The sequence below is a fragment of the Piliocolobus tephrosceles genome, chromosome 15 (genome assembly GCF_002776525.5).
Source record: "Piliocolobus tephrosceles isolate RC106 chromosome 15, ASM277652v3, whole genome shotgun sequence".
NCBI classification, from domain to species: Eukaryota; Metazoa; Chordata; class Mammalia; order Primates; family Cercopithecidae; genus Piliocolobus; species Piliocolobus tephrosceles.
Genome location: NC_045448.1, coordinates 38442554 through 38470154, shown reverse-complemented (window position 1 = coordinate 38470154; position 27601 = coordinate 38442554). Strand labels below are relative to the sequence as shown.

The 27601-nt window shown below is 45.8% G+C and overlaps 1 long non-coding RNA gene across 1 annotated transcript; it reads right to left on the bottom strand.

Moving 5' to 3' along the window:
- Window positions 1–3055: 3055 nt before the first annotated feature.
- Window positions 3056–5656, bottom strand: LOC111545441. Its single transcript, XR_002732457.1, has 2 exons — window positions 5512–5656; window positions 3056–3274 (listed from the first exon to the last, which is right to left on the bottom strand). It is a non-coding gene; the product is annotated as an uncharacterized LOC111545441 (long non-coding RNA).
- Window positions 5657–27601: the final 21945 nt, after the last annotated feature.

Genomic DNA, 27601 nt, shown 5'->3' with positions numbered 1-27601 from the left:
ACACATTCTTACACAGATTCCCAGCCCAAGGAAGGTCTCTTCTTCTTCTTTTGGCCATGGAAACCACACAGACATGAAATGGAACACGACTCACCAGTGTTCCCACTCCATGTCAATTTATGTTAAAGCAACAGATAGGGAATTTCATACATCTTTATTTATCCAAACATTTGGCTAATGTGGGTGATGATAAGAAGCATTATTTGGGCACTCTGTGCAGGCTTGCCATGACACAAATAGACCCAAAGCGTGATTTTGTTGCCCCAAAGCATGATTTTTGTCCTAATAGCTGTCTGGCACTCACTAATCAAGGCAGTTGAATAAACAGTGCTTCTTTCTGATGCTGTATCAGGCATGGTGTCTGGTGTCTGTCTTTTCTCTCAAAGACATTTTTTTCCTAAGTAAGTATAGTATAAAGATGATTATTGAATCAACAAGCCTAGGGACTTCACACTGTTTTCTTGCAGAGAACCAAGTAGAGAAGGAGGCAGCAGGTTGACCCAAACAGTGATCAGAATCATGCTGGGGGTTGGGAGAAATGGGTTTGACCACTAAAGGAAAGTCAAAGTGAACTAGTGGGAGGTGGAGGAGGAACTTGCCCAGCAAGCTCTCACTTCCCTCCTGGGAAGCTAAATCCTGCAGCCCAAAGCTGAGGTCTCTTTGTTTTACCCTTGACTGTAGAGCTAGCTATTTGATAAGTTGAATCAGAGAGGTTAGACCCTATTTGGAAGGCAAGGTTTTTGCATTGCCTAGATATTGAAAGATATCCCTTTGTGTTTATGGGAATGTGCAATGGATAATGCAATAGAGGCCATGGCCAACTCCTTCCCTGTCAGCTATGGGGAAATGTGGGTGGTGAGTGATTCAACAGAAGCCCACCACTCTCCTCCTTTCTTCTAAAAGCAGGATGTGGCACAGGTAGCAAGAAAAAATTCTTGATCTCATCAAGAATTGGCAACAGTGGCCAGGCATGATGACCCACACCTATAATCCCAGGACTTTGGGAGGCTGAGGCGGGCAGATCACCTGAGGTCAGGAGTTCCAGATCAGCCTGGCCAACATGGGGTAACACCGTCTCTACTAAAAATACAAAAATTAGTCGGGCGTGGTGGTGGATGCCTGTAATCCCAGCTACTTAGGAGGCTGAGGCAGGAGAATCAGTTGAACCTGGGAGGCAGAGGTTGCAGTGAGCCGAGATCATTCCAGTGCACTCCAGCCTAGGTGACAGAGTGAGACTCCATCTCAAAAAAAAAAAAAAAAAAATTAAACTCAAGCCCATGGGCTACACATCCCCACCAGCATGGTGGCAGGACCTCAACTCCCCTTTCTAGCCTCCCTTCCATCTAGTATATTTCAGTGGGTGCTTGGGGTAAGGTCTCAGTCATGGGACCTTGTCCCTCTGGGTCATTGCCTGTCTTAGTTCATTGTGCTGCTGCTTCAGCAGAATACCATAGACAGTATAACTTAAAAGAAGAGAGATTTATTCAGTTTATAGTTCTGGAGGCTGGGAAATCCAAGAGCATGCCACTGACATTTGGTGAGGGTCATCCCATGGTGGAAGGGTGAAGGCAGAAGTGAGCACCAAAGACCAGCAGGCACCAGGAGCCAGACTTGCTTTGTAATAACCCACTCTTTTAATAATGATGTTAATCCATTCATGAGGGCTTTGCTCTCAAGACCCAATCGCCTCTTACTAGGTCCCACCTCCCAACACTGTTGCATTGGGGATTAAGTCTTTAACACATGAACTTTTGGGAGGCACGTGCAAACCATAGCCCTGCCCATGCTGTGGTGAGTCTCTCTGCAGTTCCGGGGATGCCACAACTACCCTGGCCCTAGAGGATGCCAGTGTCTGGAACCATGCCAGCCCAAAGGGTAGCCGCAGACCTGTTCTTTTTTTTTTTTTTTGAGACGGAGTCTCACTCTGTCACCCAGGCTGGAGTGCAGTGGCGCTATCTCAGCTCACTGCAAGCTCCGCCTCCCAGGTTTACGCCATTCTCCTGCCTCAGCCTCCTGAGTAGCTGGGATTACAGGCGCCCACCACCACGCTCGGCTAATTTTCTGTATTTTTTAGTAGAGATGGGGTTTCACCGTGTTAGCCAGGATGGTCTCGATCTCCTGACCTCGTGATCTGCCCATCTCGGCCTCCCAAAGTGCTGGGATTACAGACTTGAGCCACCATGCCGGGGACCTGTTCTTAATTCTATTTCACTGAAGGCTCTGGGAAAACAGGAAAGAAAAATAGAGAATCTTCTGCCTGGCTTCTGGATGTGGCTGTTCTCAGAGCCCACAGGCATAGATCTGCTCCCGTGTTTCTCATAGGAGCTTCCTTATCAAATGGTAGAGGCACCTCCCGGAGCTCTCTGGTCAGAGTCAGCTTCTCTTACCACACTTGCAATGCCACCTAGGTGTACAACTCTAGTGGGCAGTGTTTTCAGAAAATACAAATGGATGACACTCCCTGGAGTTGTCCAGTAGAGTATCCTTGAGTGTACCTACTTCACAGACTTCTCAGGACACAGGCTCTGGAGAGGAAGCCCAGAAAGCCCAAGAAGTTCTTGCCTTTCCCCTGTCCAAGGCCCTCCTTTCAGGCTCTCATTGGATACTTTAGCTTTAGCCTCTTCCCAGTATGCCTGACATTGGGGTGAGCTTGCCCGTCATCCACAGAATGGGGTGCCTTGCGGGCCCCAGAATTGAGTACATATACAGTCCATGACTAACTTTGATTACACCACCATGTGTTCACGAGTCTGTCTCTCCTACTGTGTGCCCCCTAAGGGCAGGGGCTGGGTCTTAATTAATTCATCTTCATATTTCTAAAACACAGCAATATTAGACACTGGTGAGTAGTGGATGAATGGATGAATAAGACTCAATAAAGGCATCCGCTTTCAAAGGCATCAGCAGGTGATTTCTGAAAACTTGCCAGATCCCCATGTCTGAGTCCTCCTTTCATCTCCTCCTTGACTCCCCTACGAATCCTTGCCATGGTCCCCTTCTAATCCATCTCACCACCTCCTCACCTCGGCCAGCAATGGCCTCGCCCAGTGAGTTGTATTCTTGGCTGCATATTAGAATCACATGGGGAGCTTAACAAATATACTGATGCCTAGATCTCACTCCAGATCAACTAAACCCGGTGTGCAGCTGAGGTTGAGAACCTACACACCCAGGCCACCAGAAAGTTCCACATCACATGCTCTGAGGCAGCAGGCTCTTTGAAAGCATGGGTTGGTGTTCACAGCACTTGGCATTCATAGTATACATGGAAAATCTAGACAGAAGTAAAAAACAGAAAGAAAACAAAAGAAAACAGGAGGCGAATTAAAAACAAAACAAAAAAAAAAACAACAGAAAAAACACCTTTATGCCCTGGCAAAGAGCCTGCCCTGTTGTAACGCACTGGGCAGCTGGATTAGGAATATCTACTGTGAGGTCCTAGATGTGCTTCTGCCCTGGGACTTTGGTCCTGCAATCCACTGTTGCCCAATCTTCCACAGGCCTTTCAGGCTTTTACTGTGCTCAGCATGTGATCAGCTTGCTGAGGCTCTAACACCTACTGTACTCACGGCAGCCTCCTGTTCACTTGCTGCTCAGTGAGGCCCAGGTTGGCCATCATCCTTGCCGAACCCGGGTGACCTTTAGTTTAATTGGCTTTGGTGGCCTCCAAGGAGGTCAACTTGAGATTGTCGGCTGATTACCCAAGGGCCTGCACCCGCCTGGGAGGGCAGCTGGATCACTGCATAATGATCAGGGCTACAAGGCCATGCTCCTGGGCTGGGCTTGCTGGCCTCTGAGCTCATAGAGAAACTTAATTTTGACTTTTTAGCTGCCACTGCGGCTGTGAGTCTCTGGAGCAGTTTTTACTTAAAAATGTACCATTAACCTTGCCCTCATGGCTGTCTTTTCCTCAGCTTCCTTCTTCCAGGGGCCCAGAGACTTAGTTAAAGACCTTTAACCTTTCTTTACACTTTTGGTTATTTTAATGGGAATGCTTGAATTGGTTCTGTCAAGTCAAAAAGCAGTTACCTATTATCTTTCAGGATCACAGAGTGTCAAAGAGGGAATCTGAGACCTCACCCATCACAGAGGTTCTCAAGCCTGGCAGTAGAGTAGAACCACCTGGGGAGTTTGAAAAGGACTGGTGGCTAGGCCTGACCAATTCAGTAGCATCTCTAGAGGTGGGGATTAGGCACTGGTGTTTGCAAAGCCTCCTTGTGATGCTAATGAATAGACATGGTTGATAACCATTCATTAACCAAAATTCCTTTATTTTTCATATGAGAAAATTAAGACTGAGGTGCTTGGGGGCAATTCTGAGCTGCTAGCCCTGCTTGAATGTCCAGGGAATCTGGAAACAGAACAATAACCCATAAAGTTCTGTTCTCATCTACCAGTTAGATCTCTCTGGAGACTACTTGCCTGCTCTGTCACCTTCTTTCCACTGCTTACATTTCTTTTTTTTTTTTTTTTTTGAGACAAAGTCTCACTCTTGTCCCCCAGGCTGGAGTGCCATGGCGCAATCTAGGTTCACCACAACCTCCACCTCCTGGGTTCAAACGATTCTCCTGCCTCAGTCTCCTGAGTAGCTGGGATTACAAGTGCGTGACACCACACCCAACTAATTTTTGTGTTTTTAGTAGAGACAGGGTTTCACCATGTTGGCCAGGCTGGTCTCGAACTCCTAACCTTAGGTGATCTGCCCACCTCAGTCTCCCAAAGTGATGGGATTACAGGTGTGAGCCACCACGCCCGGCCCCCACTGCTTACATTTCTAAGTCAGAAATCTAAGAGGGTCGGCTGGACGCGGCGGCTCATGCCTGTAATCCTAGCACTTTGGGAGACCGAGGTAGGCAGATTTCTATAGGTCAGGAGTTCAAGACCAGTTGGCCAACATGGTGAAACCCCATCTCTACTACAATACAGAAATTAGCTGGGTGTGGTGGTGGGCGCCTGTAGTCCCAGCTACTCAGGAGGCTGAGGCAGAGAATTGCTTGAACCTGGCAGGCAGAGGCTACAGTGAGCTGATATTATGCTGCTGCACTCCAACCTAGGTGACAGAACGAGACTCTGTCTCAAAAAAAAAAAAAAAAAAAGGAAATCTCTAAGGTTCTAGAATCTCTTTTCTTTCCAAAACCACAAACCCTTTTCTTTTTTCTTTCTTTTTTTTTGAGATGGATCTCATTCTGTTGCCCAGGCTGGAGTGCAATGGAACAATCTCAACTCACCGCAACCTCCGCCTCCCAGGTTCAAGTGATTCTCCTGCCTCAGCCTCCTGAGTAGCTGGGATTACAGGCGCCTGCCACCATACCTGGCTAATTTTTGTATTTTTAGTAGAGACGGGGGGGGTCTCACCATGCTGGCCAGGCTGGTCTTGAACTCCTGACCTCAGGTAATCCGCCTCCCTTGGCCTCCCAAAGTGCTGGGATTACAGGCATGAGCCACTGCCCCCAGCCTAAAACCCCAAACTCTTAATATACTCATTCAATAGATGTGCCAGTCAAAGTACACCTTGCCTTGGGTCACCAAGCAAGTGTCTTTGTCCAGGGTTCCATTTTCAGTCCCCCATGGCCGCAATCTGCTGAACTTGGGCTTTCACCAGGGAGTGCCAGGAGCATGGTTCATCTTCAGTCCGATTTCAAAGCTGGAAGTTAGGACACTTTGAACACTTAACTGAGGGGGAAGCTAGATGTTTTGGGTTTTTTTTGGCTGTCTTTTCATTTTGTAGGTGCTAAATCATTATGACAACACAGTGGGGCTGAAGCTGCAGATGAGGAAGAGGTAACCACGCTGTGTGAGACAGGCAAAGGACCTAGAGTGGAAAAATTGTAGAAGACATGCGCTCACTCTCACGGTGGTGCAAGAGCCTCCCTGCATGTTAGGCTGTCGGCCCCTCCTTTGCCTCACCCTAGGACCCAACTCTAAGGCAGGAAGAGGGAGGGCAGGGGAAGGGGAAAAATTCCATCCTAGCTGCAGGACTAAATCTAGTATTTATTCCAAGTTAAATATAGATGGAATGCTAATATGCCAGTCTTAGCCTGCCTTAGGCAGCGAGTCCGGCTCAAAGACCAATGACCTTGCAAGCCGAGAAGGCCATCGCTGAGAGGCCCCCATGGATGCAGACGCTGCACCGAGGAATGTTCAGCCTTTCTCCTTCGCACCGCAGCCCCCTGCTTCACCAGCCTAACGGAGCCTCTGAGGGAAGGTGGCCCCTAGAGAGGCACAGAACAGGGACTCCTCAGAAGGGGCAAGTCTAAATGTTTCTTTTTCTTTCTTTCTCTCTCTCTTTTATTTAATTATACTTTAAGTTCTAGGGTACATGTGCACAAAGTGCAGGTTTGTTACATATGTATACATGTGCCATGTTGGTGTGCTACACTCATTAACTTGTCATCTTTTTCTTTTTTTTTTTTTTTTGAGACGGAGCCTCGCTCTGTCACCCAGGCTGGAGTGCAGTGGCCGGATCTCAGCTCACTGCAAGCTCCGCCTCCCGGGTTCACGCCATTCTCCTGCCTCAGCCTCCCGAGTAGCTGGGACCACAGGCGCCCGCCACCTCGCCCGGCTAGTTTTTTGTATTTTTTAGTAGAGATGGGGTTTCACCGGGTTAGCCAAGATGGTCTGGATCTCCTGACCTCGTGATCCGCCCGTCTCGGCCTCCCAAAGCGCTGGGATTACAGGCTTGAGCCACCGCGTCCGGCCTTCTTTTTTTTTTTAACTCCAGACATTGCTTCAGAAATAAGCTTGAGTCCTGAGGCTTCTCATCGGTCCTAGAGTATGGGGCAGGAAATGTGACTTCAGAGCATGGGAAAGTAAACCTCTCCTCTTCTTTGTGGAAATGTTCAACGTCGTGGTCCACTCTGACCCCAGAGTTCATAATTAACCCTTTGTCTAATGTGAACTGCAAATTCCTTGGGGAGTTAGCATACACTGAACCATATTAGTTCTTATTGAGAGCTGGAATGCCTGCCCCAACGCTGTATGAAACAACCTCATACCCCTGCGGGCGCGACTTGGGTCCTTTCCCTGCAGAGATGCGTGTTAGGCCACTCTGACCCGAGGCAAAGCTCTTTTCGCCATCTGTATCTGATAATCAATTATCATGTGTTATCCTGTGACTTCACTGTATTATTTTATTAAAATGTATTAATATTCAATGCAACATGGGATCCTGGACTAAAGACCGTTAGTGGAAAAACTGGTGCGGTCGGAATAAAAGTCTGTAGTTAACAGGCTGGGGTGCAATGGTGTGATCTTGGCTCACTGCAACCTCTGCCTCCTGGGTCCTAGCGATTCTATTGCCTCAGCCTCCTGAGTAGCTGGGATTACAGGTGCCCACCACCACATCCAGCTAATTTTTGTATTTTTAGTAGAGATGGGGTTTCAACACGTTGGCCTGGCTGGTCTCGAGCTCCTGACCTCAGGTGATCCACCCATCTTGGCCTCCCAAAGTGCTGGGATTACAGGCGTGAGCCACTGTGCCCAGCTAACAACATTGATTTCCTACTTTAGACAAATGTACTGTGGTTGAATAAGATGTTAACATTAGGAGAGGCTGGGGGGCAACTATACGGGAGCTCATTGAGCTATCGCTGCAACTTTTTTATAAATTTAAAATTATTCCCAGCCAGACGTGATTACACGTCCTGTAATCCCAGCACTTTGGGAGGCCGAGGCATGCAGATCGCTTGAGGTCAGGAGTTTGAGACCAGCCTGGACAACATGGCGAAACCTCATATCTACTAAAAATACAAAAATTGGTGGGGCATGATGGCACATGCCTGTAATCCCAGCTACTCTGGAGGGTGAGGCAGGAGAATCGCTTGAACCCAGAAGGCAGAGGTTGCAGTGAGCCGAGATCGCACCACTTCACTCCAGCCTTTTAAAATGTACTTTTATAAATATCTTTGACAAAATGCCTTTAAAATATCTTTTCTGGTGTGTGTGTATGTGTGTGTGTGTTTGAGTTTCCTTCAGATAACTGAGAGCTTGTTTTCACATGAAGCAAAAATCTGCTCATGCATATCGTTTGGGAAAATCTTGTTTTCTTAGAGAGGTCTGGAGGCTCTAAAAAATACCTACGGCTTCCTTCTATTCATTTTATATATTTTGGTCCAAAGACTTCATAATTCCATCCCCACCCTGGCTAATCCCTAGGGTTATGAGAGAAAAAGAAAAATATTTTGTAAAGAGCAGGGATTGTATTCTTTTCTTGGCATGCTCCCCTACAAAGCACTATGTATACTTAAGCCTCTGTATAAATAAATGACACAAATATAGATGTTATGGGGGAGGGCTCATCTTGCCTGATGGCTTTCTGGGGCCCAGTGCAATGGTTTTGTTCACGTGTTTATGAATTGAGGCTAGCTTGTGCTTTGAATTAGGACCAAGAAGAGATGTAAATACCCAACATATTGATTGTCACACATGACCCTTTTTTGGCATTTGAGGAAGAAGATAATGAAAAGGGAAGGGGAAAAGAAGAAAAACTAGTGGCCAGGTGTGGTGGCTCATGCCTGTAATCCCAGCACTTTGGGAGGCCAAGGTGGGTGAATCACTTGAGGTCAGGAGTTTGAGACCAGCCTGACCAACATGGTGAAACCCCATCTCCATTAAAAATACAAAAATTAGCTCGACGTGGTGGCAGGCACCTGTAATTGCAGCTACCTTAGGAAGCTGAGGCAGGAGAGTCGCTTGAACCCAGCAGGCAGAGGTTGCAGTGAGACAAGATGGCGCCATTGCACCCCAGCCTGGGCAACAGAGCGAAACTCTGTCTCCAGGAAAAAAGAAAAAATAGAAGAAGGAGGGTGGGCACTGTGCTTCATGCCTGTAACCCCAGCACATGCCTGTAACTCCCAGGCCCTGGTGGGAGCAATGCTTGAGCTCGGGAGTTTGAGACCAGCCTGGGCAACATAGCGAGACCTTGTCTTAATTTTTAAAAAAATAGAAGAAGGAGATAGGGTTACAAGAGCCCTAAAAAAGGTGAGGGCTCAATCTAAAGTGCATCCAGTTTCCTGGGAATCCCGTTGAAATGCAGATTCGGATTCAGTAGGCCTACAGGGGCTGGGATTCTTCAGGTCAAACCAGCTCCCAGTGAGGCTGCTGCTCCAGGGACCTCACCGGAGAAGTAAGGCCCAGCACAGACTGTACCTTCAAAGCAGTAGTGCAATGGCACTCTCCGTCACTGCAGCTACTCTTGACTTCTGGTTCTCTCTAGCACCTCCCAGACCACTGTTACCACCTGGATCACTGCCAGTGCCTTTTTTTTTTTTTTGTACGTGGTGTCAAAAATGCGAAAGCTTTACAAAGCTTCCCTCAACATTGCATGGGGGAAATCTTCTCTTCCAAAGTCTCTCCAGCAGCTTCTTTTACCCCTCTACCATGATTTTTTTGCTTCTTGATCTCATTTCCACCCCTTTTTTAGTTTGAACCACTCATTCATTCAATTCTCTATCCTCCTCTCTCTATCCAAACTAGTTTTCTCTAGAGCGTTTTTGTTTTGGAGATGGGGGGATCTTGCTATATTGCCCAGTCTGGTCTTGAATTCCTGAGCTCAAGGAATCCTCCCACCTCAGCCTCCTGAGTAGCTGGGACTACAGGTGTGCTCCATCATGCCTGGCTTATCTAGAGATTTTAATGCACATAGTTCCCACCTTTTCTTTTTGGTCCCACCCAGGAACCAAATTAGCCTCTCTTAATGGTGGGTGAAATTAGAGTAGATGCCAGATGCAGTGGCTCACGCCTATAATCCCAGCACTTTGGGAGGCCGAGGCGGGCGGATCACGAGGTCAGGAGTTCGAGAACATCCTGGCTAACACGGTGAAACCCCGTCTCTACTAAAAATACAAAAATTAGCCGGGCGTTGTGACAGGCGCCTGTAGTCCCAGTTACTCAGGAGGCTGAGACAGGAGACTGGCGTGAACCCGGGAGGTGGAGCTTGCAGTGAGCCTAGTCGGCACCTCTGAACTCCAGCCTGGGTGACAGAGTGAGACTCTGTCTCAAAAATAAATAAATAAATAAATAATAGTAGACTCAGTGTTTAGCTTTTTTCATCTCCCAGGCCACTTCTTTATGAAGTAACCTCCACCACAATGTATAGTTTCTAGAAGGTCTGAAGAAACACTGATGTTTCCCTCAAATGCAGTTTCTATGTCACCATGGTAAACAAGAATTTTCAGGCTTGCAGCCAAGGACAGCCTTTCAAATTCTCTTTGGATGAAACTAATCCCCAAGGCTGTTCAGCCTCCCTATAACTAAGAAGCTTACAAGGCCAAATATTTGATGCACTGGTCTGAAAACAATGATTTGGGTGTCAATCACTGACAACACATCATAATGCTTACCACCATCCTTCCAAACCCACTGCGGACCAATAAACAGTGATTATGCTGACAGAGCTGAAACAAATCTTTACATCTGTAAGTATTCATTTAACTCTGAAAACCTTAAAGCTGGCTTGGTGATCATCTCATTAGATTTTTCTACAGGGTACCAATACCAAAATGATACAGTATTATTTAAAAGTGGCTTGTATACCATTCTATCAAATGAAACTGTCTATGAACTGGTATTTGCACATATTTATGTTGTAATGGTACATGATACTTATCATGGAGAGCCTGGAGCACTCACTTAAGTGCCTTCTGAATCGTGCAAGAAAGCTGCAATATTTGTTTAATATTTTATGGTGTTAAATGTATTTGAAGTTCATTCTTGGGAAATTGGCCATCTATGCCTAATAATACCTTACACTGGCAGATTTATTTCCAGCTTGTACCGCATTTTCAACAAGAACATTTAATCAACTGTATTTCAAAACTGAAGGAATTGAGGTGAAGGAACTTGCCCAAAGTCCATAGGTGGTAGTAAGTGGAAAATCAGGACAAGAACCAAGCCTTCTGTTTTCTTTTATATGTTTCTTTATTTGATTAACCAGAACACCCATTTCTCTTACAGTCACTAATAGATAAAGTCAACTGAGTGTAATCCTGGGTCTAAAGTGTCACAATAAACTAAGGAGACAGATTTGGTTTTATCTCTATCTACATCCTGACAGAATTTTCTTTTTCTTTCTTCTTTATTTTTTGAGATGGAGTCTCACTCTGTTGCCCAGGCTAGAGTGCAATGGCACCATCTCGGCTCACTGCAGCCTCCACCTCTTGGATTCAAGAGATTCTCCCACCTTAGCCTCCTGAGTAGCTGGGATTACAGGCATCCACCATCATGCCTGGCTAATTTTTGTATTTTTAGTAGAGACAGAGGTTCACCATGTTGGCCAGGTTGGTCTCAATCTCCTGACCTCAGGACATCCGCCCACCTCAGCCTCCCAAAGCACTAGGATTACAGAAGTGAGCCACCGTGCCCGGCCTCTTTTTCTTTTTCCTTTCCTTTTTTTTTTTTTTTTTTTTTTTTTGAGAGAGAGTCCCACTCTGTCGCCCAGGCCCAGGCTGGATGGAAGGCAGTGGTGTGATCTTGGCCCACTGCAACCTCTGCCTCCCAGGTTCAAGCAATTTTCATGCCCCAACCTTCCGAGTAGCTGGGACTACAGGTGCTTGCCACCACGCCCAGCTAATTTTTGTATTTTTAGTAGAGACGGGGTTTTACCATGTTGGCCAGGCTGGTCTTGAACTTCTGGCCTCAAGTGATCTGCCGACCTCGACCTCCCAAACTGTTGGGATTATAGGCATGAGCCACCGCACCCAGCTCAGAATATCCATATCCAAAATTCACATGGAAGTTGTCTTTTAATTTGTCTGGGAATGATATACACTTCTAACTTTATTTTTCTTTTCACATTTTTTTATGAGTCAACCAAGAAAAAGAAAATGGCTTGTTACCTTGGGATCACAGCCAATTTAAATCCAATTTGATTCAACAAACATCAGTTAAGTATCTATTTATGTGGCACACAGGTTACTGGGCTTTGGAAATAGAGTGGCTGACAAGACATGGTCATCTCCACCTGGAGGGATTTACAGAGTTGCTAAACAGGTGCTGAGGCTACTACAGTGGCCCAAGAGGGAATGGTCAACTGGGAGACAGGTTACTGGGGAGGGAGCAGCTGATTCTTGAGGATGAGCAGGCAGTTCCAAGGTATATGGGCATATGGAAGGTGGGATTATTACGGAGGGAGGAAAGCTGATGTGTGACACCGCTGGACCAACCAAGCTGCCAATAGTCTGGATGCCTGAAGGTGAGAGTCTGGAGATCATGTGAAGAGACAGGGCTAGGTCAGGCACTATGGCACACATCTTTAATTCCAGCACTGTGGGAGGCTGAGATGGGAGGATCGCTTGAGCCCAGGCGTTTGAGACTAGCCTGGGCAACATAGTGAGATCCCCATCCCTACAAAAAGTTTAAAAATCAGCCAGGCATAGGGGTGAGTACCTGTAGTCCCAGCTACTTGGGAGACTGAGGAGGGAGGATTCCTTGAGCCTGGGAGGTGGAGGTTGCAGTGAGCCAGCCATGACTGTGCCACTGCGCTACAGCCTGGATGACAGAGTGAAATCTTGTCTCAAAAAAAAAAAAAAAAAAAAAGACAATTAAAAAATTTTAAAAAGCGAGATGGGGCTGGGGCAAACCCTGTGTGTCACATTAATGGGCAGTGGAAATTGAAATTTCCCCATTGACAAGGGGAAACCAAAGAAGAATTTTAAGCATAAGAGCAACTGGCAGTTCCAGCTTTTGGCCCACATGAAGGTCCCTCCTCCTCTTCTCTCACTTGTCACTCTTGCCCTCAGACAGGATATACCTTCTACTCTCCATGTTTATAACCAGCCAGCTCTAGCAAAACCCCTGGTGGCCATTTTAGTCAGAGGCCCTGCATCCTCCCACTATACAGACTGTATGATTTTGGATCCCAAAACATATTACCCACTTGATGACCTGTTTTATTTGCCAGACTTGACCTAAATCGTTAATCATATTTCTTAATAGTTGATATGGTTTGGCTCTGTGTCCTCACCCAAATCTTGTTGAATTGTAATTTGCAATGTTGGGGGAGAGACCCGGTAGGAGATGATTGGATTGTGGGGGTGGATTTGCCCCTTCCTGCTCTCGTGATAGTGAGTTTCCATGAGATCTGGTTGTTTAGGTCTTTTTTTTTTTTTTTTTTTTGAGGCGGAGTCTCGCTCTGTCGCCCGGACTGGAGTGCAGTGGCCGGATCTCAGCTCACTGCAAGCTCCGTCTCCCGGGTTTACGCCATTCTCCTGCCTCAGCCTCCCGAGTAGCTGGGACGACAGGCGCCCGCCACCTCGCCCGGCTAGTTTTTGTATTTTTAGTAGAGACGGGGTTTCACCTTGTTAGCCAGGATGGTCTCGATCTCCTGACCTCGTGATCCGCCCGTCTCGGCCTCCCAAAGTGCTGGGATTACAGGCTTGAGCCACCGCGCCCGGCCTGGTTGTTTAGGTCTTATTGTTTAAAAGTGCGTAGCACTTCACGGTTCGCTTTGTCTCCCTTTCTCCTTTCCAGCCATGAGAACACATGCTTTGCTTCTCCCCTTCACCTTCTGCCATGATTGTAAGTTTCCTGAGGCTTCCCCAGCCATGCAGAACTGTGAGTCGATTAAACTTCTCTTCTTCATAAATTACCCAGTCTCACGTAGTTCTTTATACCAATGTGAGACTGGACTAATACAATAGTCAAGATAAAAGAAGTCAGGACTTCCCACTAAACAAAGTATGAATCTCGGTTCCAGACGCTTAGATAGTCTAAGTTTTGGGCTGTAGTCATTCTTGGTGCTACAAGAATGATGAATTTTAGAGATCAGTAGATTAAGTTATGACTGCAGGAGAAAGTCCTTGTCTGCTTTCTGCCTAGCAGATAAACTGGCATTACAAACAGGAATGCTCTCAAGTCTTCCTTCACCTCTGACTTCCTGTGTGGGCTCCTGGAGGAAGAGAGATATGCAGATCCACTTGATGCCTACATGGCTTCCTTCCTGGCCATGCAAGCCCATAGGGGCCTTATTGAAAGCTACTCCAGGCTGGGTGCACAGGCTCACGCCTGTAATCCCGGCACTTTGGGAGGCCAAGGTGGGCAGATCACGAGGTCAGCAGATCGAGACCGTCCTGGCTAACATGGTGAAACTTTGTCTCTACTAAAAACACAAAAACAAAATTAGCCAGGAGTGGTGGCGGGCACCTATAGTCCCAGCTACTCGGGAGGCTGATGCGGGAGAATGGCATGAACCTGGGCCAAGATCATGCTATTGCACTCCAGCCTGGGCAATAGAGCAAGACTCCGTCTCAAGAAAAAAAAAGAAAGCTACTCCAGCCCCTCTCCTCATCGACAGTTTCCCATCTCTGTTCCCACCTCTGTCTTTCTGCTTGGCTTCCTGAATTTCCATTCCAAGCTCTTGAAGCTGCTTTTCATCAACTGCCATTTTGTTTGCAACCAGCCTCATTTGGCATTGGGTGCCTGATATTACTCCCCTCGGCTCCAGGCACAATGATTTGAGGTCAAGGAGCGCTCCACTCTTAGCCACTCCCAGTCCACTCCTGCCTGATGTGGCTTGGAGACAATTATGGCACCCCTATTTGCCAACTCTTAGATGAAGAGCAAAACCAATCTTACTCTGGCCCAACAGCTTCATATCTGCTTTATTTGAGGATGACCCAGTATGGTAGTCAGGGTCTCCAGAGGAACAGTACCAGTAGGGAGTGTGTGTGTGTGTAAAGAAACTGACTCACTCAGTTTTAGAGGCTGGCAAGTCTCAAGATCTGCAGGGTGATTCAGCAAACTAGAGACCTAAGCGAGCCAATGATGTAGTTCCAGTTCAAGTGCAAAGGCCTAAGACCCAGAAGAGCTGATAGTGTAGTTCCAGTCTGAAGGCTTGAGACCCAAGAAGAACTGATGTTTCGGTTTGAGTCTGAAGTCAGGAAAAACGAATGTCCCAGTTCAAAGGCAGTCAGGCAGGAGGAATTGTCTCTTACTTAGGGGAGGGTCAAACTTTTATGCTCTCAGTCTTTCAACTGATTGAACATCAGACAGGGGAATCTTCTTTACTCAGTGTATTAATCCATTCTTGCACTGCTATGAAGAAATACCCAAGACTGGGTAATTTATAAAGAAAAGAGGTTGAATTGGCTCACCATTCTGCAGGCTGTACAGAAGGCATAGCAGCTTCCGGGGAGGCCTCAGGAAACTTAAAATCATGGTGGAAGATGAAGGGAAAGCAGACACATCTTACCTGGCCAGAGCAAGAGAGAGGGAGGAGGTGCCACACACTTTTAAACAACCAGTTTTCCTGAGAACTCTATCACGAGAACAGCACCAAAGGGGAAAATCTGCCCATTGATCCCATCACTCCCCACCAGGCCCCACCTCCAACACTGGGGATTACAATTCAACACGAGATTTGGGTAGGGACACAGATCCAAACCATATCACTCAGTCTATCAAGTTAAATGTTAATCTTACCCAAAAACACTCTCACATCCAAAATAATTTTTGACCAATATCTGGGTACCCTGTGGCACAGTCAGGTTGACATGAAATTAACCATCGCACCCAGTACATCAACAATATTTATACACTATAAAATCACCAATAGCCGGGTGCGGTGGCTCACGCCTGTAATCTCAGCACTTTGGGAGGCCAAGGCAGCGGATCACCTGAGGTCAGGATTTCAAGACCAGCCTGACCAACATGGTGAAACCCCATCGCTACTGTAAGTACACAGTTTAGCCTGGCATGGGGCAGGCACCTGTCATCCCAGCTACTCAGGAGGCTGAGGCAGGAGAATTGCTTGAACCTGAGAGGCGGGGGTTGCAGTGAGCTGAGATCAGGCCACTGCACTCCAGCCTGGGTGACAAGAGCCAGAATCTGTCTCAAAAAAAAAGAAAAAAAAAAGTCATCAATAATTTGTGCAGCACATACAAGATATGTTTGTTTCCCAGGTATCCTGAGTTTTGCAAGAGTTATTGTTTTTGTCAGCTAAGTTTTAAAAATTGAAGGTTCCCCCAAAGGGGCAGCATATATGTAAATACTTATCTACCTGTATTTCCTTCACTAATATTTTAATTATCTTTGATTCTTCCTTTGAAGGATGAAAAATTTAAAACTACATGTTTCATATTTCCTTTAAGCCTTTTATCTTGTGCCTTTCTTGTTTTCGGTGATATTTTTAGAAAAAGATATTAAAAATGGTCATTTTCAGTACTATGGGCTCCTAATGAGGAGAAGGGAGTTAACTGGAACAAATGTTGACTTAGAGTGGAGGGGAGAGAACTGGGGAGAATGGCTGCAGGAGGGGACCTGTGGTCCAAACCACTAAGCTAGGGTACAGCTGAGTCTGATCCAGCTGGTCAGGTCTGTGGGCATTCTGTCCGGGCTGAACATGCAGGGCACAAAATGGAATTTCTAAGGAGAGTTTGGGTGCCCTATTTGTATCCAACATGTTTATTCAAGCATCTGTCTGTCCTGGGGAAGAGACTAGACAAACAGGACTCCAGCCAGTGCTACCAGAGTTCATGGAAGGACAGGAAGCTGGAAAGGTAATTGGAACCAGAGGTCACAGCAGAGAACAGTAATACAGATGGGCCATGTGTAGTTGCTTGTGATAGGGAGACTGCAGGTGCACACTCCTGTAGACACAGATTCATTCTTGCCAGGAACGTTGGGCATGGGGCTCTTTTCACCTCCCCCTCAACAGTAGGTGATATGGTTTTGTTGTATTCCCAACCAATCTCATCTTGAATTGTAGTTCCTATAATCCCCACGTGTGTGAGCAAAACCAGGTGGAGATAACTGAATCATGGGGGCAGGTTTCCCCATTGTGTTCTCGTGATAGTGAGTTAGTTCTCACAAGATCTGATGGTTTTATAAGGGGCTTCTCCCCTTGGCTGGGCACTCATTCTACCGCCGCCCTGTGAAGAGGTGCCTTCTGCATGATTGTAAGTTTCCTGAGGCCTCCCCAGCCATGCAGAACTGTGAGTCAATTAAAACTTTTTCCTTTATGAATTACCTAGTCTCCAGTATTTCTTCATAGCGGTGTGAGAACAGACTAATACAGTAGGGAAGGCTCTATATGCATTGTGAGCCTGGCCTTGCATGGGCTCAAGGACCAGGCAGAATGAGATGCAGATCTTGGCCTTCCTTTCCTCCAATTCTAAAGAGCTTTCCCCTTCACCCTCTTTGGTATCTATTCTGCAGTTACCATTGTCTTACATTTACATTTGTTACTTTACAGTTTACATCAGAGCAGTTTCATGCATAGTGCCTCAATCTGAATCTGACACCAGCCTTGAAAGATGAGTAAAGGAGACATGAGGGAATGGACAGCAAGCAATTTAACCAAAGTCACATACAGTTATTTTGCTCCCCGCTCAAGTTCAAGGTTCCCACATCCTAAGATCAGTTCCGAGAGTCTACAGGAAGCTGCTGGCTTAGAAAACCAATGGTTTTGGCTGGGCGTGGTGGCTCAAGCCTGTAATCCCAGCATTTTGGGAGGCCGAGACGGGCGGATCACGAGGTCAGGAGATCGAGACCATCCTGGCTAACATGGTGAAACCCCGTCTCTACTAAAAAATACAAAAAAACTAGCCGGGCGAGGTGGCGGGCGCCTGTAGTCCCAGCTACTCAGGAGGCTGAGGCAGGAGAATGGCATAAACCTGGGAGGCAGAGCTTGCAGTGAGCTGAGATCCGGCCACTGCACTCCAGCCTGGGCGACAGAGCGAGACTCCGTCTCAAAAAAAAAAAAAAAAACCAATGGTTTTGCATAAAGAGATATCTGTGGTTCTGCTAAGGTTTGCATTGGGCATTGGGAGCCTCATCTGTGTGACTACCATGGGCCCCAGTCTCTGAATCAGTCTTTCCCAACTTCTTGTAGCCTGATTCTGAAATCTGCAGTTCACCAGCCCACTCTTGAATGCTCTCTCCCTTGAATAATGACCCTGGATTTGACCTAGATCCTCACAGTTCGCCTGCAAAGCCCATACCTATCTCTTTAATGGAAGGAGATAGAGGACTAGTTATCTCCAGATCCCTCAAGGTAAGAGTCTAGGGGAGCAAACACCTGTCTGGGTAATGAATATTTCCTTCTTGCCTCACATTTTATTCCCTTTCATGAGGAGTTTCTTGTGTATCCTTTTTGATGATTAAAAATTATGTCTTGGCCAGGGGCAGTGCCTCACACCTGTAATCCCAGTGCTTTGGGAGGCTGAGCCAGGAGGACTGGTTGAGGCCAGGAGTTTGAAAACAGCCTGGCCAACATAGCAATACTCTGTCTTTATCTTTTTTTTTTTTTTTTTTTTGAGATGAAGTCTTACTGTGTCAACCAGGCTGGAGTGCAGTGGCATGATCTCTGCTCACTGCAGCATCCACCTCTTGGGTTCAAGCAATTCTCCTGCCTCGGCCTCCTGAGTAGCTGGGATTACCGGCAAGCGCCACCATGCCCAGATAATTTTTGTATTTTTGGTAGAGATGGGGTTTCACCATGTTGCTCAGGCTGGTATTGAATTCCTGACCTCGTGATCTGCCTGGCTTGGCCTCCCAAAGTGGTGGGATTACAGGCATGAGCCACCACACCCAGCCTATCTTTTTTAATTTTTAAAAATTGTATCTCCCTTATGGATGGCAGTCTTGCTGTTATGATGATCCTTTTCAGGATCTTTGGTCTTTGTGAGATGTGGAAGTAAACCTCCATGCCATACATGGAGTGCTAAAGGGCAATGAATGATTAATTAATTTTAAAGTCACAAACTGAGTACGAGGTGAGACAGAAGCAGGCTCTAAATCCCTTTACTCCTAAACTCTGCCTCTCTCTAAACTGACAGGCAACTTTGGAGAGCTCTTTGATTCCTCTTTTATTTAGCCAGGACAAAGAACTGGGTATAAATCTCCCCAGGTAGAAGGTGCCAAGAGAATGATTGAAAGGGACACGATGCTACTGTTCATTCTTTTCTCATCTTTTCGTGTCCTTCCTAACACCCAAAGCAAAAGATTCTGAGAGGACACTAGGGTGGTTGGTCACAGTGTGGGGTATTACAAAATAGTCAACTCTTCCACCTTCATCCTCCCAAATGTACTTATTCTGAAGGTACTTATAACTCTTAATCTGTGGACTTTGTTTGGGGCACAGGATGGGTCTCAGACCAAGTTGCTGGTTGAGGAATATATATATTTATACACCCATCTCCACCATAGACTGAGCTGCAAGGGGTTTTGGAGGCTTATGGCTCTTTGACTATGTTTGAAAGTGAACCAGACAGTCTTTAACATAGGAAATAAACGGCACTCTTCTTATCATTCTGTGTCTCAGGTTGGGTGCCCTAGAAGCTGATCCCCAGGTGAGGGTTCAGGTGCACACCTTAGTGGGGCAGCGCTGTAGGAAAAAGGGGTGAGTGAAACAGGATGAGACATGGAAAAGGACCAAGCAAGAATGTGATCCCAGATGGAGTCTAGCTTCAGTCTGACCCCTAAGGACGTGACTTGCACCACAGAGTTGCTCCCACCTTCAGGCAGGGGTGCAGCCTTGTGTATAGGGGATCACTCCCCATCAATCAGGAATCAGTTGGCTATCCTGGATGGGAGTGGTGGTGTACGCTCCAGGAGGAGGCGCTCTTGTGCAGCTGAAGGCACTTCTCTGGAGAAGCGGCCAGCTGTGAGCCCTTTGCAGCCATCCAGGAGAGGCACCAACAGAGTTCACCTGTGACATGAGGCGCCATACTGACCAACACAGGCCATTGGGCAAAGCTGAGGTCGTAGAGACACCTGTCGTATTTTGGCTTCCTAGAATTAGGCTGAGGAGGTATTCTGTTATTAAGAGGTTGATCTAGGTTTTGTGTGGCCTGAAATTGTAATTTGGGGAGCCCTTTTTAAGGACAAGAACACAAAACTGTGAATTCAGAATTAGGTTCACAACCTGTGCAAGTGGCAGGCCCTAAAGCTGAAGCTTTGTGAGCTTCATCTGTCTCTGGGTGTTTCAGTTCCTTTGGCCAAAAGAAAAACTCGAGGTTAAGAGCTTAAGTGAAATTGCCCAAAGACATCAATTAAAGAAGTGGCTGGAGATAGAGCCCGATTCTTCTGGTTCATAGTCCAACACCTGCTCTGTTGCAGCACCAGCCATACCCACTGCAGAGGACTGCTGGGAGGGCTAGGAGATAATAAACAAGAACATGCTTTGTAAGCTGTCCCTGAAGTGCCCCGTGGCTATAAGGCATTATGATTAAATGGGCAATTGATCCATGAGGTGGGATGTTGCCAACTTGAATAATTTGGTCAAAGGAGATATATTTGTTATCTCCTGAGTTTTCCACACTAGCTTGCTAGGTTTGTACAATTTTTTTCCTTTTTTTCACATTCCTAGTTTGATTCAAAGTTGCAAGCTTCCAAAATTGGCATTAAGTCATAAAATAATAAATCTCTCAGGCTTGCAGCTACTTGCCTCAGCATGAAAATAGAAAATGCAGGCTTTGTCATAGAAAACAAGAGCATCTTTCCTTATTCTACCAGAATGAATCGTTGATGAGCAGTCAACCATTCTTAAGAGGCAAGACTGAGGAGATAAGAAAGGGTGCTCTCCGGAATTTATGGTACAGAGCAATGATAGAGTGGATTCCTAAAAACATTTCTCTGTCCAAAAACTGTTGCCAGATGGCACAGCTAACTCTAAGTTCTGGATGCTAGAGTTTTTACCCAGTAAATTCTCCCTCACCCAAGTTTTTATTAACAATGGGTTGGGGAGGTTTCACTTATCTGCTAAAGGTAAGTGGATGTTACCTAGTTGGGATTAAGTTGCCCCTTGCCTTCTTTTCTGCAGACTGGACAGTTCTATGGAATTGTTGGACAGGTAGCACACTGGAGGAGCCAAGCAGCATTATTGAAAAATGCCCTTCTTTCAGAGAACTTTTGTTCACTCTGTTGAAGATGAAGCCCAAGACTCTAGGACTTCAGCATCTGTGCTGGTAGAGGGTGCTTATGCTAACCTCCTCTCCTATGAGGGAATTCCTTGTGAAATGCATCAGGGAGGGGGTCAGTCAGCCACCAATGGAACCCTCCCACTGACAGGGACTCACTTCTTCCTGACACCTGCCTCATGGTTGGGGACTCAGGACAGCTTTTCTTACTCTGCCCTGAAATCTGCCTCCCTTTCATTTTTACCTATTGATATTTCTACCCAGTAAGAGTCCTTCTGTGTTAGGCTGGGCATGGTGGCTCACGCCTGTAATCCCAGCACTTTGGGAGGTTGAGGTGGGCAGATCACCTGAAGTCAGGAGTTTGAGACCAGCCTGGCCAACATGATGAAACCCCGTCTCTACTGTACACTACTCTTAATACAAAAATTAGACAGTTGTGGTGGTGTGCGCCTGTAGTCCCAGCTACTCAGGTGTCTGAAGCAGGAGAATCGCTTGAACCCGGGAGGCAGAGGTTGCAGTGAGCCAAGATTGCGCCACTGCACTCCCGCCTGGGCCAGAAGAGCGAAACTCTCAAAAAAAAAAAAAAAAATAAAAAAATAAATAAATAAATAAATAAAATAAATAGGAATAGTCATTCTGTGTTACTGAACCTTAGGGATTAAGACCAAAGACTTCTTCTTGCCTCTCTTTTATAAGTTGCAGAAATCCTCACGCCTGCAATGCTTTTGCACATCTGGTTTTCTTGCTATGCTGTGCAGGCACATTTGACTTCTTTCTAGCTGCTCTCCAATGGCCAGCAAGTATCTGGCCCATGTTTGGTGTCTGAGAAATGTGTGAGAAGTGAATGCATGAGTGAATGAATAAAATGCATTTTTTCTACATTACAGCTTTTCAAGTATTGAGAAAGTTGTTAGGTTGTTTCTCCTATTCTCCATCTTTTTTTTTTTTTTCCAACAAACTAATTACTCTTCAACAGTACCTTGCATTTTCAGACGCACTTTGTCTTGTCAACTTCCTTTGTCAGTATTCCTATTAAATTGTGGCCTTGGCTGGGTGTGATGACTTATGCCTGTAATCCCAGCACTTTGGGAAGCTGAGGGGGGTGAATCACTTGAGGTCAGGTGTTTAAGAACAGGCTGGCCAACATGGGGAAACCCTTGTCTCCACTAAAAATTTCAAAAATTAGCCAGGCGTGGTGGCAGGCACCTGTAACCCCAGCTACTAGGGATGCTGAGACATGAGAATTGTTTGAACCCAGGAAGCAGAGGTTGTAGTGAGCCGAGATCACACCACTATACTCCAGCCTGGGTGATGGAGCAAGACTCCGTCAAAAAAAAAAAAAAAAAAAAAATTGTGACCTTTAGAAGTGTTCACAACACAAACACTTTTACAAGTGTTTATAAGGTGTCACTGGGGTGGAGTAGTGTGGGATCACCTTGTGGACACCATGAGCCTTTTATTGAAAGAAGGCTCCATGAATTCCTTCCAATGTTTTTATGACTGTTCCTACTCAAAGAAGGATGTCGTGTCACTGGATTTGGAGCCAGACATAGCTGAGTGTGCATTTGAGTTCTACCACTTGCACCTGAGCTCTGTGTAACTTATCCTTTTTGCATTTTAGATTCTGCAGCTGTAAACTGAAACTAGTTCTACAAATCTGTTGTGAAGGTGGACCAAAATAACATATGTAAAGTCCCTGACACATTTTCTGACTTGTACATGGTAGACACTCAATACATGGGAGCTATAACTATTTTTCGTAATCTCTGATTGGGGTAATATCAAGGGAATCAGTTAGATTAAGGTTAGATTCACATTTAACTAGAGTACACAATAGTTAAAGTATGCTAATAAAGAGACCCCTAGAGCTTTGGATATGAAAAAAATCAATGCATAGGCTGCATTCAAAAAGCAAAGTCTATAGTAACTATAAGATCATTTAAGTGAACATGATAATACTCTGATTTCCCAGAAGTTTTTATAATATAATCTATTTAGTTCAGGTAAGTCCGGTTTCATCCATAGGGGAATAGAGGCAGGGAAATATATAAGGTGGTTCACACCTGGTAGGTTTTGCTGTTTCATCGGGTTACAAAGTAGGCCATAGAACCATCTAATATGATTTCCAGTAGACTGGAAGGTCAGGATACAACACAATGCTCCCACTAACTTCAGAGCCACTGGAAGAGCAGAAGAGTGCTGGAGAATGCAAAGGCCTGTTGCCTGGGACTAGTTTTCCCCCCTTCCTTTATATTTTGGACACTTAGGCTCAGGTCCATGCTCAAAGATCTCTCCCAAATGCTTATAGAGGATACCTAGAATTGGCTGCCTGACCTTTGCCTTCTAGTACGTTGACTAAAAGGAATTGCTCCAAGCTTTAGACTGCAGCGAGATAGTGAATGTTTTTAGCTCCAAGGTACCAAAGCTCAGCCAGCTGAGAGAGGCCATCTCTTGGTTGGCCTGTCTGATAACAGAGAACATGCTACGTGTAACTCATTTGTGCTCTAAGGCCTATGGAGAAAAAGGGCATGAGGGCCTGGAGTTGGGACTCATAGAATCATTCCTCTTCTGTTTATGTTACTGGTCTGATCATCTTAGATGTGCAGAAATTACAGTTGGTCTGCTATTTCTCCATTATCTCCTATCCCTCCCTGGTTTTTACACAGTAAGGCCATTTCATTTAATGGTCTCTCAACTGTGGGGAGGGGCCCAAGTTGGGGCATGTGGATATTTGCTCTCACTTACCACTTTGTTTATAGAACTCTCTGTCCTTGGCCTTGGAGAAGGTTCTTCAAGATCATGAATGGTGAGGGTAGATGGAGAAATGAATGTGGATGTGGGCTAATGGTATGATGAAGCACAGGAGGTGAAGTTTCCAAGATCCTGGGATTTGGGAATCTTCTTGACTTAACATATTTACGGCTTTCATTGCCTGTATTGTACATTCAGGATCAAGATTTAAGATCTTCAAGCATAAGTGGGCCATTCGTTGAAGCTGGAATGTGAACCAAAGGGGACCCACGTCCTTGGAACTTTTCTTTTTCCTTCCTTCCTTTTGTGTACATCTCAGAATTCTAGGTGAGTCATTTAGATGTCACACTTAATGAGGCACCTGACTAGGGACTTTAGTGAGCAACCCCAAAACCAGTTGCAAGGAACTCCAAGATTAGAACATGTGTTGTTTAGATCTTTGTCCATGGCATGTGGCACTACTTGCTACTGACAAAAGCAAAAAGCAAATTGATTTCCCCCTTCCTTCAAAACAACAGAAAAACATGGGAAGTGAGTGAGAAGGCTTGGAGTTTCTATTTGTGCTAATTCTAGAACATTGGCCAAGATGAAAATCACTCTTGGCAGGGCATGGTAGCTCATGCTTGTAATCCCAGCACTTTGGGGTGGGCGGATTAGGAGGTCAAGAGTTTGAGACCAGCCTGGTCAATATAGTGAAACCCTGTCTCTACTAAAAATGCAAAAAAATTAGCTAGGCATGGTGGCTGGTGCCTGTAATCTCCACTACTTGGGAGGCTGAGGCAGGAGAATTGCTTGAACCCGGGAGGCGGAGATTGCAGTAAGCCCAGATTGCGCCACTGCGCTCCAGCCCGGGTGATGGTGCAAGATTCCTTCTCCAAAAAAAAGAAGAAGAAAACCGCTCTTATCAGTAAAATGGAAAGGTTAAATGGAAATATGGAAATTACCTTCTAGCCAAAATAGGGGGTGCAAATGAGGATTATGATTAGAATTATTGAGATGAAAGAAAAAAATAAAGGTAGGTTAGGTATGGTTGGTTTTTTGTTTTTGAAATGGAGTCTCGCTCTTGTTGCCCAGGCTGGGGTGCAGTGGTGCAATCTCGGCTCACTGCAACCTCTACCTCCCAGGTTCAAGCGATTCTCCTGCCTCAACCTTCTGAGTAGCTGGGATTACAGGAACCTGCCAGCATACCCGGCTAATTTTTGTACTTCTAGTAGAGACAGGGTTTTGCCCTGTTGGGCAGGCTGGTCTCAAACTCTTGACCTCAGGTGATCCACCTGCCTCAGCCTTCCAAAGTGCTGGGATTACAGGTGTGAGCCACCACGTCCGGCCTAGATATGGTTTCTATTCGCAATATTAGGACTTGGGTGACATCCATGGGCATGGCCTCCTGGCATGGCAACCCTGCTTCTCCCTACATTCCCATTTCTGACACCAGGCTGAACAGGTCATATGGTAAAAATGCCCATACCAAGGGCCCTTCTCCTCTTGGTGCTTCTGGGATAAAAGTAGTAGGAGCCAGTATTTATTGAGCAAGTGATACGAGCAGGCACTGTGTGAAAAGCTTAATTCATATTATCTCAGTTATTTCTCATTGTAAGTCTCTATCACCATATTTTAGATAAGGAGACCAAGACTAAGAGGTTTTCATTTGCTCAAGATCACACAGCAAATAGGAATATAATTCTTTCATTTTTTCTAAATGTCTTGATCACTCTGACTCACACCTGTGGTGTATTAGTCATTTTGGTCTTCTAGTCTTTTTCTGAGGTTTCCACTTTAGTTACTTGCTAGTGTAACTGCCCATCAGGTTCACCTTGTCTGCTACCTAGACAGAGCCACTTTGTTGAGACAGGAGAATTGCAATAGAGAAAGAGTAACTCATGCAGAGCCGGCTGTACGGGAAACCGGAGTTTTATTATTACTCAAATCAGTCTCCCAGGCATTCAGGGATCAGAGTTTTAAAAGATAATTTGGTGGGTAGGTGCTTGGGAAGTGGGGAGTGCTGATTGGTCAGTTGGAAATGGAATCATAGGGGGTTGAAGTGAGTGTTTCTTGCTGTCTTCTGTTCCTGGGTGGAATCGCAGAAATGGTTGAGCCAGATTATGGTCTGGGTGGTCTCAGCTGATCCATCAAGTGCAGGGTCTGCAAAATATCTCAAGCACTGATCTTAGGTTTCACAATAGTGATGTTATCCCCAGGAGCAATTTGGGGAGGTTCAGACTCTTGCGGCCAGAGGCTGTGTGACCCCTAAACCATAATTTCTAAACTTGTAGCTAATTTGTTAGTCCTGCAAAGGCAGACTGGTCCCAAGGCAAGAAGGGTATCTTTTCAGAAAGAACTGTTACCAATTTTGTTTCACAGTTGAACCATTAACTAAATTCCTTCCCAAGGTTAGTTTGGCCTATGCCCAGGAATGAACATGGTCAACTTAAAGGTTAGAAGCAAGTTGGAGGTTGGGCGCAGTGACTCTTGCCTGTAATGTCAGCACTTTGGGAGGCCGAGGCAGGTGGATCACCTGAGGTTGGGAGTTCGAGACCAGCCTGACCAACATGAAGAAACCCCGTCTCTACTAAAAATATAAAATTAGCCAGGTGTGGTGGCACATGCCTGTAATCCCAGCTACTCGGGAGGCTGGGGCAGGAGAATTGCTTGAAACCAGGAGGCGGGGGTTGTGGTTAGCTGAAATCAAACCATTGCACTTCAGCCTGGGCAACCGAGTGAGACTCTGTCTCCAAAAAAAAAAAAAAAAAAAAAAAAAAGCAAGATGGAGTCAGTTAGGTCTGATGTCTTTCACTGTCATAATTTCCTCAGTTACAATTTTTGCAAAGGTGGTTTCACTAATTTCATTACCATATCTACAAACTCAAGTGCATCCAGCAGAGTAAACCCCCCTAGATTGCAACTCTGTGAAAATAAGGATTTATTTTGCCTGTCATGTTAACAACTATATCTCCTGCCACATAATAGGTACTTTATATATATTTGTCATATGAAAGATTAATGGAATGGGCTGGGCACAGTGGCTCAATTCTGTAATCCCAGCACTTTGGGAGGCCAAGATGGGAGGATTGTTTGAGGTCAGGAGTCTAAGGCTGTCGCGAGCTATGATGCTGCTGCATTCCAGCCTGGGAAACAGAGTAAGACCTTGTCTCAAAAAAAAAAAAAAAAGATTTATTGTTGAATGAATGATATGTCAATAGAAACTCAGATCCAGGGATTTGCTTTTGGGCTGGGATCAGGCCTCTTGAACTAGGATCTGGGTGGGGATCTATCCACAATATGTGGCTGGGTTCTGAAGACTGCTTGCACATCTTATAAAATCCTGAAAGGTAGCATAATTGCTCAAGAAAAGTATGTCTATCCTTGGTATCAGGACCAAAATGAAATTTATCCTGAGAACCCTCATAAAGATGATCTTGCATAATGAATATACCAGGTTTTCAACAACATTCATGAGGAAACACCATGGAGATGCGCTATGGTGCTTTCTTTTGGCTACACTCAGTAAGGGTGGATGGTGGCTTCTAGAAGTGCAGTCAGAAGCCACCAGGCCTGGCTAGGCACAGTGGCTCATGCCTGTAATCCCAGCACTTTGGGAGGAGGCCGAGACAGCTAGATCACCTAAGGTCAGAAGTTTGAGAATAGCCTGGCCAATATGGTGAAACTCCATCTCTACCAAAAATACAAAAATTAGCTGGGCAGTAGTGGCGCGTGCCTGTAATCCCAGCTACTCAGAAGGCTGAGACAGGAGAATTGCTTGAACCTGGGAGGCGGAGGTTGCGGTGAGCCAAAATTGTACCACTGCACTCCAGCCCGGGTGAGAGAGCAAGACTCTGTCTCAGAAAAAAGAAAAGAAAAGAAAAAAGTCACCAGTCCCAAGCCTTGGAATCCCTGAAGAGGAGCCTCCCTCTCTGTTTTAAGCATCCCTTCTCCCTCTCTGGCTCTTTGTGTGGGTTTGCATTCTGAGAGCAGTTGGGCACCCTGGGGAGATTTCA